Raw genomic sequence first — 16,443 nt, forward strand, 5'->3', positions numbered from 1 at the left:
TACCTTCGTAAAAATCATTAGTTTGCCTCGTCCCCATATTCTACAAATTCAAAATTTATATCTAATAAATTTTTAAAAATCTATCTTCTTTTCACAAATTATTTGATTTAGTAACAATTACAAATCAAGTTCTCAGGAGATCCCTTGCTTTTATTTCAAAATTCAGCTGAAGGATTCCACCTGTAGGCCTTCCAAATAAAGTTATTATAGAAAACATTGTCTCTAGGGGCTTTTAAAAAAATAGTTCTATAATTTGCTGAGAACAAACAGGGTTTACAGCCTGACTCACAGTATCGTATCTTGGCTCTAACTTCCCTAGGGGAAACCATCACTTAAATTAGTAAGTATGTTCCTTTCCATTTTCTTTGTTATGTGAGGTAATAAACTTCTATTTGGACATATCCAATAAAACCTTAAAGAAATTTAGTACCACAAGGACAGGTTTTTTTCATCCTGTATTAGACTTTTCTGCAGTCAAATTTCTTGTAAGTTCAACCTCATTTTTTTTAAGGTCTTTAGAAATTGACAGACTATCTATACTTAAATGGACACAAAACGCCTCCTATTTATATTTGTACACAAAAACAAAAGTTTAATATACTTTTTGTTACCCTGAAGAAAACATGAAAGGTACTGTTAATTTCCATAAAAACTGATAAATATTCTCTCAAAGTAGCTACTACTTGATTTAAAGAATTACTGGCTTGTTATCTTAAATAAGAAATCATGTTCAACTTACATTGATGTTTTTCTATCTGAAGTGTGTCATATAATATTGTAATTTATCTCATAAATCTACTAGAGTGTGATCAAATCCTATCAACTCTGATTGGCATAAATTTGAAACAATGAAGCAATCACATCTGTTAAACAGTTTTAGCTTCCTAGACAACATTTTGAAAGTTTATACAATAACATGATTATACTTTTTTCTCCATAAGACCCTCTTGCACTTAATTTGGGCTTCTGTATACACTAGGTTCAGGGTAACCGAATAGAAAGTAGGGTACAAAATAAAGAAAAGGATGGGGGTGGCAGTATGACAGAGATGGTGTAAGTGGTACACTCAAGAAATTTTTAATAAACTCTAAATGAAATATATTGGCTCACGATAAAGGAAAATGAGTTAATTTGAATGAAAAGTATAGTACATAGCTAACCTTACCTTGAAACTACTCTTGAAAAAATATGAATTGCTGAATTTAAATAAAAATACGAAAGCACAGAACAAAGAATTCAAAACATGCTTTATGAAGCAAAATATTGGTATACAGCAAAAAATCATTACCTATATGTTTCTGGTATAAAACCTCTATAATTTTTAAACCTTCAATGTTTTTATGAAAACATTATTATGGTATGTATATGAATCAATGAGTAAAAAATGCAATATACAAAAAGCAATTCTATGTAATTATAAGAACATTTCTAATAAGTAATCAGACTCAAGCATAAAAACAAACAGGCCCATAGACCCTGGGTCTATGACTAAAAAGAGAAATAAATACTAAAAATAAAATTTAGAGGAGGGTGCCTATGGCTCGAAGGAGTACGGCGCCAGCCCCATATGCCAGAAGTAGCAGGTTCAAACCCAGCTCTGACCAAAAAAATAAATAAAAATAAAATAAAATAAAATTTAGAACACTGTTAAGTAACTTTGTTAATGCTCATTGTCTTTATACATGTATATGTACATATTATACCTAAGATATGACTTAAGAGGATGTGAACATTCTACTAAAGATAGCTAAATGACTACTATAAACCCTATGTGATCCATTCATCAGTAAGTAATCATATACAATTTTGAGACGTTTCTTACCCTACTGAAACTTAATACACTGCACCCTTGAACTCCTGGGCTGAATCGATCCTCCGACCTTAGCCTCTCAACTAGCTGAGATTACTGGCACAAAGCAGGGCTCCCAGTCTTACCTGCCAATCTTTATATACATGTAACTTCTTAAGAGAAGATAACTTCTCTGTATACTAATGAGGGTCTTATATATACTTAATGTATATTTGCTGATTCATTTATTTAACTTAAATGAAAGCTGGAGTCATAAGTAAAATAATTTATTGTTGTTTGTATTTTTGAGACAGAGTCTCACTTTGTTGCCCTTGGTAAAGTGCTAGGGCATCATAACTCACAGCAACCTCAAATTCTTGGGCTCAAGTGATTCTCTTGCCTAAGCCTCCCAAGTAGCTGGGACTACAGGCACACTCCCACACCTGGCTGTATTTTCAAAGACAGGGTCTTGCTCTTGCTTAGGCTGGTCTCAAACTTGTGAGCTCAAGGAATCCACCCACTTCAGCTTCCCAGAGTGCTGAGATTACCAGTATGAGCCACCACACCAAGGCCTAGTAAAACAGTTTAAATTAAACCAATTACATTTTTTACCATTAATGTTAAGATCAATAAAATAAGACAAAATATTATGATCAAAGGAAATCTTCCATAAATAAACAACAGGTAATTACCAAGATGAAACTTCAACTCAAGAGAATGACACAAATCTTTTAACAAGATCTGGTGCTTACATCAGATGTTTTCCTTTTCTCTGTTTATGTGACAAGTTTTCACAGAACAAAGGATCACGTTTTCTTAGAATTTTTGGTTTTACTATTTAGAATGATTAGAATGCTATGCTAATGAAAGAGAACAAGAATTTTTCATTCTTCCCCTTTTTGTATTGTTTTGTTATACTTCCCTTACCACATAAAACTATCCACTCGTTATCTTTTTACAGTATCTTCTAGCTTAACTCCTAATTAAATGCACTGAGTAACCGGGCATTATGGTGGGTGTCTATAGTCCCAACTACTCAGGAGGCTGAGGCAAGAGCCTAAGCCCAAGAGCTGGAGGTTGCTGTGAGCTGTGATACTACAGCACTCTACTGAGGTATAGAGTAAAAAGTAGGTACAAAGTAAAAGTCTGTCTCTAAAAAAAAAAAAAATGCATTAAGAATAACGCTCTTTTTACATAGAAATTCTTATGTCTACTTGGTAATTTAGCTTCAATATAAAAACATTTCTTTGGCATTACCTGCCAGGACAGTAACAATATTAACATTCCTCCACTAAGTTTTTTTTAATCTATCATCCACTAACTGAAACAGGATTAAAAGTAAGAAATAATTTTATCCCTATTGACTAAACTGTATTATTGCTACTGATTATCTACCTCATTCCTACATTTTGTTTATGGGCTCATTCATTTAAGAACAACAGTGTTTTGCACCGGGACACTAGTAAAAATAAGGCAATCCCTGTTCTTACTATAAGCAAAAAGCTAATAACTATAATGTGGCTTAAGTGCTGTAAGAATGTATGTAGGCAGTAAACTGAGATTATTAAAGAATCACAGAAAGCTTTCAAGAGTTGTGTCTTACAAGATGACCAACCTAGGAAAAAAGGTTAAGGAGTGAATAGTACACAAAATGACTAGTTCAATAAACACAGCTTAACAACATGAGCTTATTTAATCTCCCTCTGAAGCCCTGGCAATTAGTAATTTTTTAAAAGATATATTTCATAAGGACAAGAATAATAGGAAATGATGACAAACAGAGGAAAGATACCACAAATTTTTGGGAAATAGGATTGAATAACTAACTTATCAAAAGAAGTTATTCAATAGAACCTATCATAAAAGATAATGAGGAGAAGCAAACCATTTTGCCCAGTCAGGCAATGACTCAATCTTACAAATTCAATTTCTACTACCTTGATGGTTAATCTCCAATTAAGAAAAATGAAGGAAAAAGAAGAAAAAAAGGAGAAGAAAATAATTCAAGATAATGTACCCAAACTAAAGGCCATTTGCTGTTGGAATGCAAGAGTCCTCTGGAGAAACAGTAAAAACAACAGATAAACCCACCCAAGACATATCATCATAAAATTTCACAGATACAGAAGATTCTACAAACTTCCAGAATAATAAAAATAGGTCTTATATAGTAGAAAAGAAAATAAAAGTGGCAAAAAAAGTAGCCATGGACTTCTCAGTAATAACACTAAATGCTGTGAAACAAAGTCATTAATATCTAGAAGAAAATTATCTGCAGCCTAGAATCCTTTTTTTTTAAAAGATAAATTCTTAACTCTGTTGCCCCAGATAAAGTGCAGTGGTATCATTACAGCTCACTGCAACCTCAAACTCCTGGGTTCATGCAATCCTCTTGCCTCAGCTTTCCAAGTAGCTACAGGTGCCCACACAGCTGTCTAAATTTTTTTCTTTTTCAGGTAAAGATGGGGTCTCACTCTTGCTCAGGCTGTTCCTGAACTCTCAACCTCAAGCAGTTCTCCTACCTTGGCCTCCCAGAGCATTAAGATTATAAACATGAACCACCACACCCAGCCTTAATCTAATCATTTTTAATAAAAGGCTTTCCTATCTTAGATTTAAATTTTTTAAATCCTTCAGTAGCAATGCAACAACAAAAAAAATAAATAGGACATAATTAAACTGAAAAGTTTTTACACAGCTAAGCACACAATAATTAAAGCAAATAGACAACCTTCAGAATGGGAAAAGATGTTTGCACGTTACGAATCTGACAAAGGCTTGAAAACTAGATCTATAGAGAACTCAAATTAATCAGCAAAAAGACATGAACAGAACCTTCTCTGAGAAATGCAAATCAAAACCACTCTGGGATATCACATAACCCCACTGAGAACAGTCCACTGCACAAACCAGAGTTGCAGATGGTGGCACAAGTGTAGAGAGAGAAGGACACTTTTACACTATTGGTGGGATTGCAAACTAATATAGCCTCTTTGGAAAGAAGTATGGAGAATTCTCAAATTCAAATTAGACCTCTCATTTGATCCTTCAATCCCAGTACTAGGCACCTACGCAGAAGTAAAAAATCATTTTATCATAAAGACATTTGCACTAGATTATTTATTACAATTGCCAAGATGTGAAAATAACCTAAATGTCCACCCACCCAGGAATGGAATGGATTAACAAACTATAGTATATGTATACCATGGAGTACTTACTATTCAGCTATAAGAAAAGCTGGATGTGTATTAACCTGGATGTGTATTAACCTGGACAGAGTTGAAACACATTCTTCTTAGTAAAGTTTCACAAGAATGGAAAAACAAATACTTTATTTGAAGCCAGTAGAACATCTAATACACACCCACATATGAGAAAAATTTAATTCAATTCAAGTTAGGGGGAGGAGGAACAAGGGAAAGGGAAGAGGAGGGGGGATCAATGTGCCCCCACTTAATGGGCACAATGTAGGGGTATATGACATGCCTTTTGGTGGCAAGACACAACTACAAGAGAGCTCATCTAACAAATTCAAATACTGTGACGTGGTTGTTTGTACCCTCACATTAACCTGAAATTTAAAAAAAAAAAAAAAAAAGAAAGCTTTCCTATATGACTTTTTAAATACTCTTTTATGCAGTCAAATTAAAGTCAAATATAGGATCTATCTGTAAGCATGGTATGCTTAGATAATTTGTGTGAATCTATTTTCTGTTTTTGTTGTTGTTGTTATATTATTTGGGTTTTACTGTTTCAGTGAACAATATCAATACTAAAGTGGTCAATACCAAGACTTTGCATTCAGTCACTATAGGTATTATTAAAGATTCCTATATGTCTGCATTATGTACTGGTCTAAGAAATTCTTGAAGTATAACAAAATCTCTTTTTTATTTTGCGAACTCTTAATTTAATAAGGTTCTACTAAATCAGTACAGAATTCAAATACACATTCGTGCTAAATTTTGAAACCACATGGGAATGTAGGGGGGAAAATATGTGAAACACTTCCATTAGAACAATCTTGGTTGTACTGCTAAAACATCAATGAAGATACCCAAACTATTTCACATGCTATCCACAAGATGAATGAGGTATGAAAGAACTCCTGTGTATAATGTGACCTTTGGCTGTGCTTTTACTTGTCATAAGTATAAAAACACTTACCCTCAGAGCCAACCAATAAGCCTTATTGGTACAGTGGTAAGTATTTTGGGAAGTGCTTCATACAGTGACAAACTTAAGGGAGAACATGCAAATAGTTCTTTCTTTTGTTACCAGTTATAATAGGCCTTTCTGAACAACAACAAAAAAGAATTTAATATTATACATATGAATGAATACAATTTATTGCATAAAAGCCTTTTCAGCTTTTTTTTTTTTTTGAGACAGAGTCTCACTCTGTTGCCCAAGCTAGAGTGCCATGTTGTCAGCCTAGCTCACAGCAACCTCAAATTCCTGAGTTCAAGCAATCCTCCTGCCTCAGCCTCATGAGTAGCTAGGAATACAGGTGCCCAACAGAACACCCAGCTAAATTTTCTATTTCTTTTTTAGTAGAGAAGGGTCCTCACTCTTGCTCATGCTTCTCAAATTTCTGAGCACAAGTGATTTTTCCGCCTTGGCTTCCCAGAGTGCTAGGAGTACAGGCATGAGCCACTGCACCAAACTTTATGACTTTTTAATACACATTCAAGTACAAATATGCCACTGTGATTACTCAGTTGAACTAAACAAGTCATGTATGTTCTAACCACAAAAAAAAAGAAATTAAAATTTTATAATCTAATTATGACTTTAATAACATAACCTGTCATGTCAGATAAATATACATCAGGAAGGAATTAAAATGAAAATTATATGAAGAAAACAAAAAATATTAAGCTATACTCATCAAGAGATTTCTATCTGCCCCCACAGAATTTTAGATAACACAGTTGCTTTCAAAGATGTTTTGGCAAAACTGTCAACTTTATCAATACACATGGATTGTAACGTGGCTTTTAAGGAGTAAAAAAAAGGTCACTAGATCATCCAACATGAAATTATAAATTCTAAAGGTAAAACAAATGGATTAACTTTCAGAACAACATCAAACAAACTATTAGAAGATTTCCAAAAAAAGAAAACCCTATAATATTTGATATGAAGAAAAACTTTAAGAACTATCCACTAAACTATAACCCACTTTCATACTTATCTTTCTGCTCTCAGTAGTAATACTCTTTTACTTTTACTCTGAAAATAGGTTCCAAAAGCTGTAAAACATGTTATAACATATAAAGTCATATGACAAAAACACATAAATACTAGCCATAATAGGAGTTGGTTTATCATCAAATAAAACGTTCTTAAAAGTATTGCATGTAAATTAAGATTCTTCTTAAATATACACTATACAAAACTATTAGGAATTACCCAATACGAAGTTCAGTTTATACCTACTATCCTTCCTACAGCACAGCCTTTCACTCTCAAAAATATGCTAGATTAAGCTGGGCGCCATGGCTCACAACTGTAATCCTAGCACTCTGGGAAGCCAAGGCCAGTGGACCTCTTGAGATCAGGAGTTTGAGACTAGCCAGAGCAAGAGCCAGACCCTGTCTCTACTAAAAACAGAAAAAGTAGGCAGTTGCCACATAGTCCCAACTACTCGGGAGACTGAGGCAAGAGGATTCACTTGAGGCCAAGAGTTTAAGGTTGCTGTGAGCTCTGATGATGTCACAACACTCTACTCCAGGAAAAAAAAAAAAAAAAAACTATCCTGGATTAGAAGATAAATTATATGGTCTGCTAGCTATTACAGCATTTCATATTACTAAATCATGTTTCTAGGATTTTATAAAGTAACATTATTTACTTGAAAAGTCTTTCTAACTTAAAAACGCTGAGTGATTCATACAGTACCCTACCAGTCATACACCTACAATTACTGATGGCACTCATATCAACATTATCCAAACTCTGTTGTCGTCTAATTCTTCTGTTTGTTGATGTGCTTTGAGTACTTAAAACCCAGGACAGAGGTGTCTCTGTCTTCAGTTAACAAACATGGTTAGCAAGATCCTTTCCCCTTAGCCTCACATTAATTCACAACATCTTTCCTTCTTCTTCAAGGATCCCCAGAATCTTTTAAATAATTATATCTAATTGTTTAAAATTACAATCGGTTGCTTTCTTGTTCTTCTTTTTTTTCCCCATTGGAGACACAGTCTCACTTTGTTGCCCAGACTAAACTACTGGATTCAAGGGATCCTCCTACCTCAGCCTCCTGCGTAGCTACAATTATAGGGACCACGACGACACCAGGCTGATTTTTCTATTTTTAGTAAAGATGGGTCTCACTCTTGCTATGACTAGTCTCAATCTCTCGAGCTAAAGGAATCCTCCCACCTCAGTCTCCCAGAGTAATAAGATTACAGAGTGTGAGCCACCAAACCCTACCATTTTCTTGTCCTCTTTATGTACACTAAAATGCTTAACTGTGTATTAAAAGCTGTATTTGAGCTTATTATACATAGTATGTTTGTGGTCAAGTCTATAAAAGCTTAGGCATCAAGCACTCATTCATTCTTTTAACAATATATATTTGTCTAACCCAGATAATAACATTATTACCTAACAGAACCCTGGAAATGGCCTTGGGCTTAAGATTCAAAAGATCTGATCTAAGTGTTGAACATCTAACATGCAAATACAGAATATCCCCAAGGCACAAATTTTTCTTCCATACATAATTTTCCTCAAGGACAAAGGATTATAAAAAGAATTAAATCAGAAAATTCAAGAAACTATAGCACTTGCTACTTAGGAAAGATGACTAAATGTTACACAAAATAAACATATGTAGCAAATTAAATTTATCAATATAAGGATAAATAACTACATTCTCTAAAAAAAATTAAAGCACTGATTAAAAACTACATTATACCATCTATGCACACAAAACTGTAATGAGATATGAAGAAAGGTCCTTAAGTTAGAATAAACGAATCCTACTTTCAGCATCACCTCTTATGCTCAGCTTGTGGCAATGAGCAAGTTACTTAATATCTCTAAGTCTTTATTTCTTCATTTCAAAAATGAAAATAACAGTACTTATCTCACTGTGAACAACAAATAATCCATATGAGCATTGCGCCTGTACATAGTAAGAACTCAGTAACGTCAGCCATAATAGCCTATGTGAATATCTGCCTTAAAAGATAAGTCTCAAAAAATTATTTTGATATCCAAAAATTTCATATGGACATTCATGTCCACATATATCCATGTCTTTCAAGGAAAGATCATTTGGATAACACAGCTAGTCCTCTCTAAATATATGTTAATAATATGAGCTGAATAGATTACCATGACAGATCTGATTCAACACTGGAGAAGGCAGTTTTTTATTTCTAAAGAAGACCACATTGGCATAATGAAGCACATTTAAAAATAAAATTCTATATCTAACCGTATCTGTGGCTGTTCATCTCCAGAACAGAAAAGTCACAGATATGTATGATACACACATTTCTAAAGCCATGTATATAAATCAAAAGAAAACAATTCTTTTAATGCAAGCATATGAAGATGCTAAAGCAACATTCCAATTAAATATTCATATATTCAATATTTCAAAATAAGAAATTTGGATATATATGCATAATTTACAATTTTATAGTGAAACCTGTCTAGAGAGGCCATTTTCACCATATTTCAAATAGCATCTCAACTTGAAATGTACAATGCAGCTTCTCTCTGAAGTGTTAAAACTGTAAAGTATGTAGTGATGCACTGCAAACAAACACAAAATAAACACCATGCTGTGCACATGGCACTCTTTTACAAAGGTAACTACTTTAACCTATTTGTTAAACTCATTAAATAAAAGAGCCCTAATAACTGCATTATGTTATGAAACAGAGTCAGGAAGAAGAAATGATCTTATTTGCTTAAAAACAGAAACTTCACATAAATGAATTATTAGCTTAAGTCAAAGAAACTTTATCTCAAATTTACAAAGATCTTTGTCCATTTTAGTTTATTAAAACAAAATGATATAGTCTTCCATAAGAGATAAATGTCATTATGACTGATATAAAAATCTATTTAAACATCATGCTGTTTTTCAAATATATATATAATAGGGATTTAAAGAACAAAGACTATTATTAGTCAAATTTATATATCAAGAATCCAACTCTAAGTTGGACTTCATTTCTCTAAACTTTATCCTAAAAATATTCCAATGGTAAAAAGATTTTGCATTAAAACAAAACTTCATTACTTATTCTAAAGCAAGTAAGAAATATAGACATGCCCTTTAAAAATACAAAGGATAATGTAGACTGAGGTTTACACATTCAATCACTGTTTACAAATGATAGGCTGTATTATTAATTTGTAAGTGGTTCTGCAATGAGTATGCATATGACACACAAACATTCTATCATTGGTAACCCTAAACAGGTAAATTTAAAGCTAAACAAAGCTTAACTGAAATTTTATCTCTACCATAAATTATAAAAAAAAAAAAAAAATTCCGTGGGCATTGCAGTGAATATACTTTTGCCTTAGAGCTAATACTTTAATTTTCAAGAACCACAAAGAAAAAAATCAAAACTAGTCAGTAACAATGCAGCCTCTAAAAGCAATAAACTCAAAATTAAGTTATAAATAATTTAAAGCATGTCATGAAGATGTATTAATAATTCATCAGATAAATAATTTACTAAATAATCAAATAAATAAATAATGAAATACATAAATAAATCAGCAAATAAATAATTCTGCAAAGTAACCTAAACAATAAGTCACCCAAACATATCACAACCTACAAAACTACAACAATTTTCTGGATTCTGATATTTTTAAATAAGCAAATGTACACAAATTAGATCAATCCTTGTTCGAATTAGAAATATTTTTCAATGCTACTGGTAAAATCCTCATCTTAATACATAAGAATACATTTTCAATTTTTATAATACTACATAGGATTAGTTCTCATAAATTATTAACATGATTATAACATATCCTCCTATTTTTTTATATATAATACCTTGCCTAACATTTTTCCTCAAACAACTGGACATTTTAAATATTCTTAACTTAGACTTCTTTTTCATAGTAATACTTACAATGTAATAGTACTGCAGCCTTTCTGACAGCTTTCCTTCCTTCACCAAGTCTTTAGAAATTGTCTGCAGGGGAAGAACAAGAAGAATAACCTTAATTATTATTAATAGTATTTCATTCATTAATGAACATCGTTTTTTATAATTTTAAAAATAATGATGGGAGGTGGGCATTATTAGTTGTAAACCATGTCAAGTTTTAGGAGTCTTTAGTGGACTAAGTTTAACCCAGCAGAGTCCAACTTCCTCTATTGGATCTGACACACAAGCTGTTACCACTGGCGACATTTCAGATTTGAAGACAAAAACTTCAAAGGACAAAGTGACTGGCTGACATCTAATGCTACCTTCAATTTGGAAAACTCAAAGTCCTTGAAAGAATGCAAGATCACTTAACTGCTACAATTTGAATGTAGTCACAATCTAATAGAGCACCACAAAGTGTCAAAACATAACGGACCTCATAAATCAGTCTTCATTTACCATTTATTTAAACTTTTTATCTACCCACAGTATAGCATTCTTGAAATCCATAAATAGTAGATTCCAAACTACGATGGCCTCTTCCCCAGAAATAAAAATTTTTTGTTGGGTTCTTGACACAATAAAGGGAATAAAGTCAAACAATACAACGATAGAAGAAAAAGAAACATTAATCAAAATATTTTATACTATTATTTATCTTAATGAATTCTCTACCTATTTTGCACTGAAGGAAATTGAGGTTTAGTAAAACAATGTATACTACTTTCAGTGCCCAAGTGGTGAGCAAGACTCAAAACTTTCAACCTGGTGCAGTGGCTCATGCCTATAATCCCAGAACTCAGGGAGGCCAAGGTAGGTAGACTGCCTGAGCACACCAGTTTGAGACCAGCCTGAGCAAGAGCAAGAACTCCATCTCTAAAAATAGCCAGGCGTTATGGCAGCGACCTGTAGCTGTAGTCCCAGCTACTTGGGAGGTTGAGGCAAGAGAACTGCTTGAGCCCGAGTTTGAGGTTGCTGTGAGCTATGACGCCATGGCATTCTACAAGGAGTGACAAAGTGAGACTCTGTCTCATACACACAAAAAAAGATTCAAATTTTGCCTGTACAACTTCAGTGTGAAGATTCAATGAACTATACAGCTCTGAAATTTGGCCCAACCTAAAAAATACAGAAACTGCTAAAACATAGTACATGAGTTAGATCAACAGTTCTCAACTAGGGGTGATTTTGTTCCCGCAAGGATATCTGGCAATGCCTACAGACATTTCTGGTTGTTGTGACTGGGCAGTATTACTGCAATATAGTGGGCAGAGATCAGGCTGCTAAACATCCTAGAATGCACAGCACAGTCTCCCTCAATGAAGAATTATCTGTCCTAACATGTTAATAATGATGAGGGTAGAAAACCTGAGGTTAGAGTGAAATGATTTTTAGTATTATAAGGCTTTCCTATTATAAATTATTGTATATGTGGTAGAGATGTAGAGCCTTTTTTCTATGTAAAACATATATAAGGAAATATCCTAGATAAAAATATGCATCATTGGGAGAATGGGTATATGGGCACTCTGTATTTTCTGCTCAATTTTTCTATAAACCTAAAACTGCTCAAATAGTTTTATTAACTTTTTAATGTATATTCTTCACTTATCTAATGCTATGACTAACTTTCTTGATTACAAACAATATTTAAAAAGTCAGTTGACAATCATAAAAACTATTTTAAAAAATTTATATCAAAATTTTTCAACAAAGTTAAAATAAGAACATAAAAGTTACATTTATGAAATGACCTCATCAAAGTGATTAAGATAATTAACAATATTAAAAATTCATAAAGCTGGAAGGGATTATTCTTTTGTGATACAACATACAATCCTTACTGTTTTGTATTTTGTCTAAAAGCTATCACATTTTCTGAAATAATTAGTTATAATTATTAAAAGCATTTGAAAACAAAATTCAACAATACAAATAGTTACAAAACTTGTATGTTTTCTGTATCATTTTAAGTGTTTTCCTTTCAACACCAATTAATTTCTCTCCAGTCACAGGCAAATTTCAGTTTTCAACATGGATCTGGAGTCTGCCATGACACAATGCATATTTCCTTGCATGTACTTGACCTACTGGTATTACATGGAACCTTTAAACAATGTTATCCTTTATCAACCAGGATTACATCATGCCCCTCCAAAACCAGAAATAATAATCAAATAATGGCAACCAAGAGGAGAGGGAACAAGGAGGGGAACAAATTTATTTTCCCCAAGTAAATATCCAAAAGTAGACAATCAAAGCAGCTCCAATTATGGGAGGACCAAGTTTCTTCCATCTTTTTGCTCTCCTATAAACTTTTTCTATTTAAAGTTGCCTCATATTCCAAGAAGAGTATAGGCATTCTGGCTAATACACTCAACACTGCAGGTAGTAAGAACAAGAAAGGGGGAACAAAGGCTTCCCTGTTCCCATTTCTCAGTATATTTCAGCTAATACACATGTCTCATAATCTACAACAGTGCTTTAGTCACACTTAACCATTTGGAAGGATAAGAATTATCATCTAAGACACTGCCAATATATCCAGCTATAAAACCGGATTCCTTTGTACTTATGAAGACAGAATAAATTGTGTGAGGTAAACCCAGAGAGACAGTTGTAAAAGTTACAACTCCTCAAAGAAAATGAGAAATTTAATCAAAGATTTTCAGTAAAGAGGTTCACTGTAATTATTTATATTTATACATATGTATTAATAAAAAATAAAGGAAAACAAATGTTTAACCATAGTGGAATGGTTAAATAAATTTGGGGATAATCTCAGAATAGAATGCTATGTAGTCAATAAGTATCACTCTCAAGAAATTTACTAATACAGAAAAGTATTCATAATGATAAATGAACAGGATACAAAACACTTCATACACTGTAACCACTTGATATGGTTTGAACATTTGTCCCTTCCAAATCTTATGTTGAAATGTGATCCCCAGTGTTGGACAGGATGTGGGGCCTTGTGGGAGGTGTGTGGCACAACAAGGCAGGGCATGGGGGCTGGTGGTGAAATCCCTAATGAATAGTGCCCTCCCTATGAGTGAGTTCTCACTTTATTAGTTCAGGCTAGAGATGATTATTTAAAAGAGATTGCTGCCACCTCCCCTCTTGTTCCTTCTCTAGCCATGTGACATATCCACTTCACTTTTACTGGAAGCTCCCTGAAGCCCTCACCAGAAGCAGATGTGGATGCCATGTTTCTTGTACAGTCTGCAGAACTGGAAAATAATAAACCTCTTTCCTTTGTAAATTACCCAGCTGCATGTTCTTCCTTTATGGCAATACAAAACAAACTAACCTACCCTTGTTTTATATAAACATACAAAATATACATGTATATAAACACATACAATATAGCATGCACATGTTTATTATCAATATATATCTATTCATACATATAGGCCCATAATATACCTATGTCTAGAGAAAGAAACTGAGACCATATAAAATTTAAGAGAAAAAAATAACTGAAACAGTGATTTAGCTCTGGTTTTAGGAACTATAACTAATTTTATTTTATCCATACATTACATTACTTTCTAACATTTCTACAATAAATACATAGTATTCTTAGGATTATTTTTCATGAAAGCATCTTATAAAAATGGTCAGAGTCAGGCTTCACTTCATTTTATTACTTAGAATTAGCTAATTAAAAAATTAGTGAGGGCACTCTATAAATCAATTGTATCGTCAACAGCTGGGGCTAAACAAACTAGATGTTTCTCTTTCATTGTAGTAAGAAGCCAACTTATCTGTGCCCAACTTATATTCAGCTTACTAGCATTCACTTATCACATTTGTCAGCTTTGCACAAGTTACTCCTAACCAGATGCTACATCCATCATTCCTAACAATTTACCCCGACATATTGATTACTTTGTTCATCTCACTCTGTGGAACTAATCATTTGTCTTTCACGTTTCTACAAATCCTTCCACCTTTTGTATTTCTCAGTTTACTTTTCTAAAATTTCTACCCTACTGTACAGTTTTCTGATTACTTATATAATGAACACACTGAACAAAAATTATATCCCTCTTAAGTTTTTATAACTATCTTAATTGCCTTTAATTTTCCCAGAGTTGTTACAAGGTATACACACAATTGTTATATCAGTATTGTCTGAAAGTCTTGAAAATACCATTATAGTCTCAAATTTTAGAACACTTCAATGATCTTCACATTTTCTAAGAGTAATTCACTTTCTAAAACCCCTATCATCACCACATAAAAATTAGAAAAATTAAGAAAAACGCAATTAATTATGTTTAAAACTATAATACTAACAAATCATGGGGCTGAATATCAAGTAAACAAAAAAGTATAATACATGATCCCAGCCCTCTACAAATTGTAAAAATAAGAGCTATGTACACAAGTTGAGAAAGAGAAAATAAATTAGAAGTTTAGAATAAAATCTAATGAAAGGCAAATGTATGATCCACACAAAATATACTACAGAAAATCTAAAAGGTAAAACATCACAGCAGGCAGGGATGGTAAGAGGAGGCTCCTTGGCTGAGACCAAAATCATACAGAGCTAGAAGAGCAGTTGTCAACTATGGCAGATATTGCCCACAGGGAACATTTGGCCATGTTTGGAGAAATTTTAGTTGTCACAAATGAGAGACATTTGTATCTAGAGAATAGAGGCCAGGGATGCTGCTAATCATCTTAAAATGTACAGGACACCCTCCACCAAAAAACAATATATTATTTATTTATTTATTTATTTATTGCAGATTTTGGCCAGGACTGGGTTTAAACCCACCACCTCCAGTATATAGGGCCAGCAGCGCCCTATTCCTTTGAGCCATAGGTGCCACCCAACAAATTATTTAGTCCAAAATGTCAATGGGGCTAGAAGGAACAGTAAGAGTTAAAAAGAAGAGAGAACATTTAAACAGGATGGAGTAAAGAGTAAAAGAATAGCAGTTACAATAATGTCTTTTATAAACTATAATATAGTTAATCAAAGAACAATGGGAAACAAAGCTAGAAAGGATAACTGTAAGTTGACTGTGATGCTTTGAACAAAAAGTCTTACAGACCAAAGAAATAAGGAAAAACAATCATAATGACAAAAATATAGGAACACTAAGGCATAACATAGCTATACTTGATAAGACTAAATTGTAGATAGACAGGGACACTGCTCTGTAGCAGCACGGAAAACTAGATGCCTTGATTACTATCAGATACAACTTGAAAACTTAGCAGAAAAATCTGTTTTAATTAATGCTTAGCCAGCAAGAAAGGATAGTATCCACACAAGGTATACACAAATGAAAGCAGAAATCTTAGGAAAGAGTAAGGAAACACAGAAACCGGCTTTCATCTTGAGAGTATATGCCTAATGTTGGTGAAATAGGATTTTAAGGTATCTAGCAAAAGGAAACATCTACATAAAGTTAGCACACCAAAGGGCTACCATGTCCTCAGGTTAAGAGCAAAGGGACACCACAAAAATCTCTGCTACCACTTTATAGG

General features: G+C 33.2%; 1 protein-coding gene and 1 pseudogene across 1 annotated transcript in view; one reads left to right on the forward strand and one right to left on the reverse strand.

The window, feature by feature from the left end:
• Positions 1–16,443, reverse strand: part of TBC1D5 (TBC1 domain family member 5) — a 551,029-nt gene that overhangs the window by 473,643 nt on the left and 60,943 nt on the right. The window contains exon 2 of the mRNA XM_023513703.1: positions 10,915–10,977. The gene's annotated coding sequence lies outside the window, so the exon portion shown is untranslated. The remainder of the gene's footprint in view (positions 1–10,914; positions 10,978–16,443) is intronic.
• The window catches only part of LOC100965031, a 45,331-nt pseudogene that overhangs the window by 6,308 nt on the left and 22,580 nt on the right, over positions 1–16,443 (forward strand).

Source organism: Otolemur garnettii, unplaced genomic scaffold, assembly GCF_000181295.1.
Source record: "Otolemur garnettii isolate 467f Iridium unplaced genomic scaffold, OtoGar3 scaffold00002, whole genome shotgun sequence".
Lineage (NCBI taxonomy): Eukaryota > Metazoa > Chordata > Mammalia > Primates > Galagidae > Otolemur > Otolemur garnettii.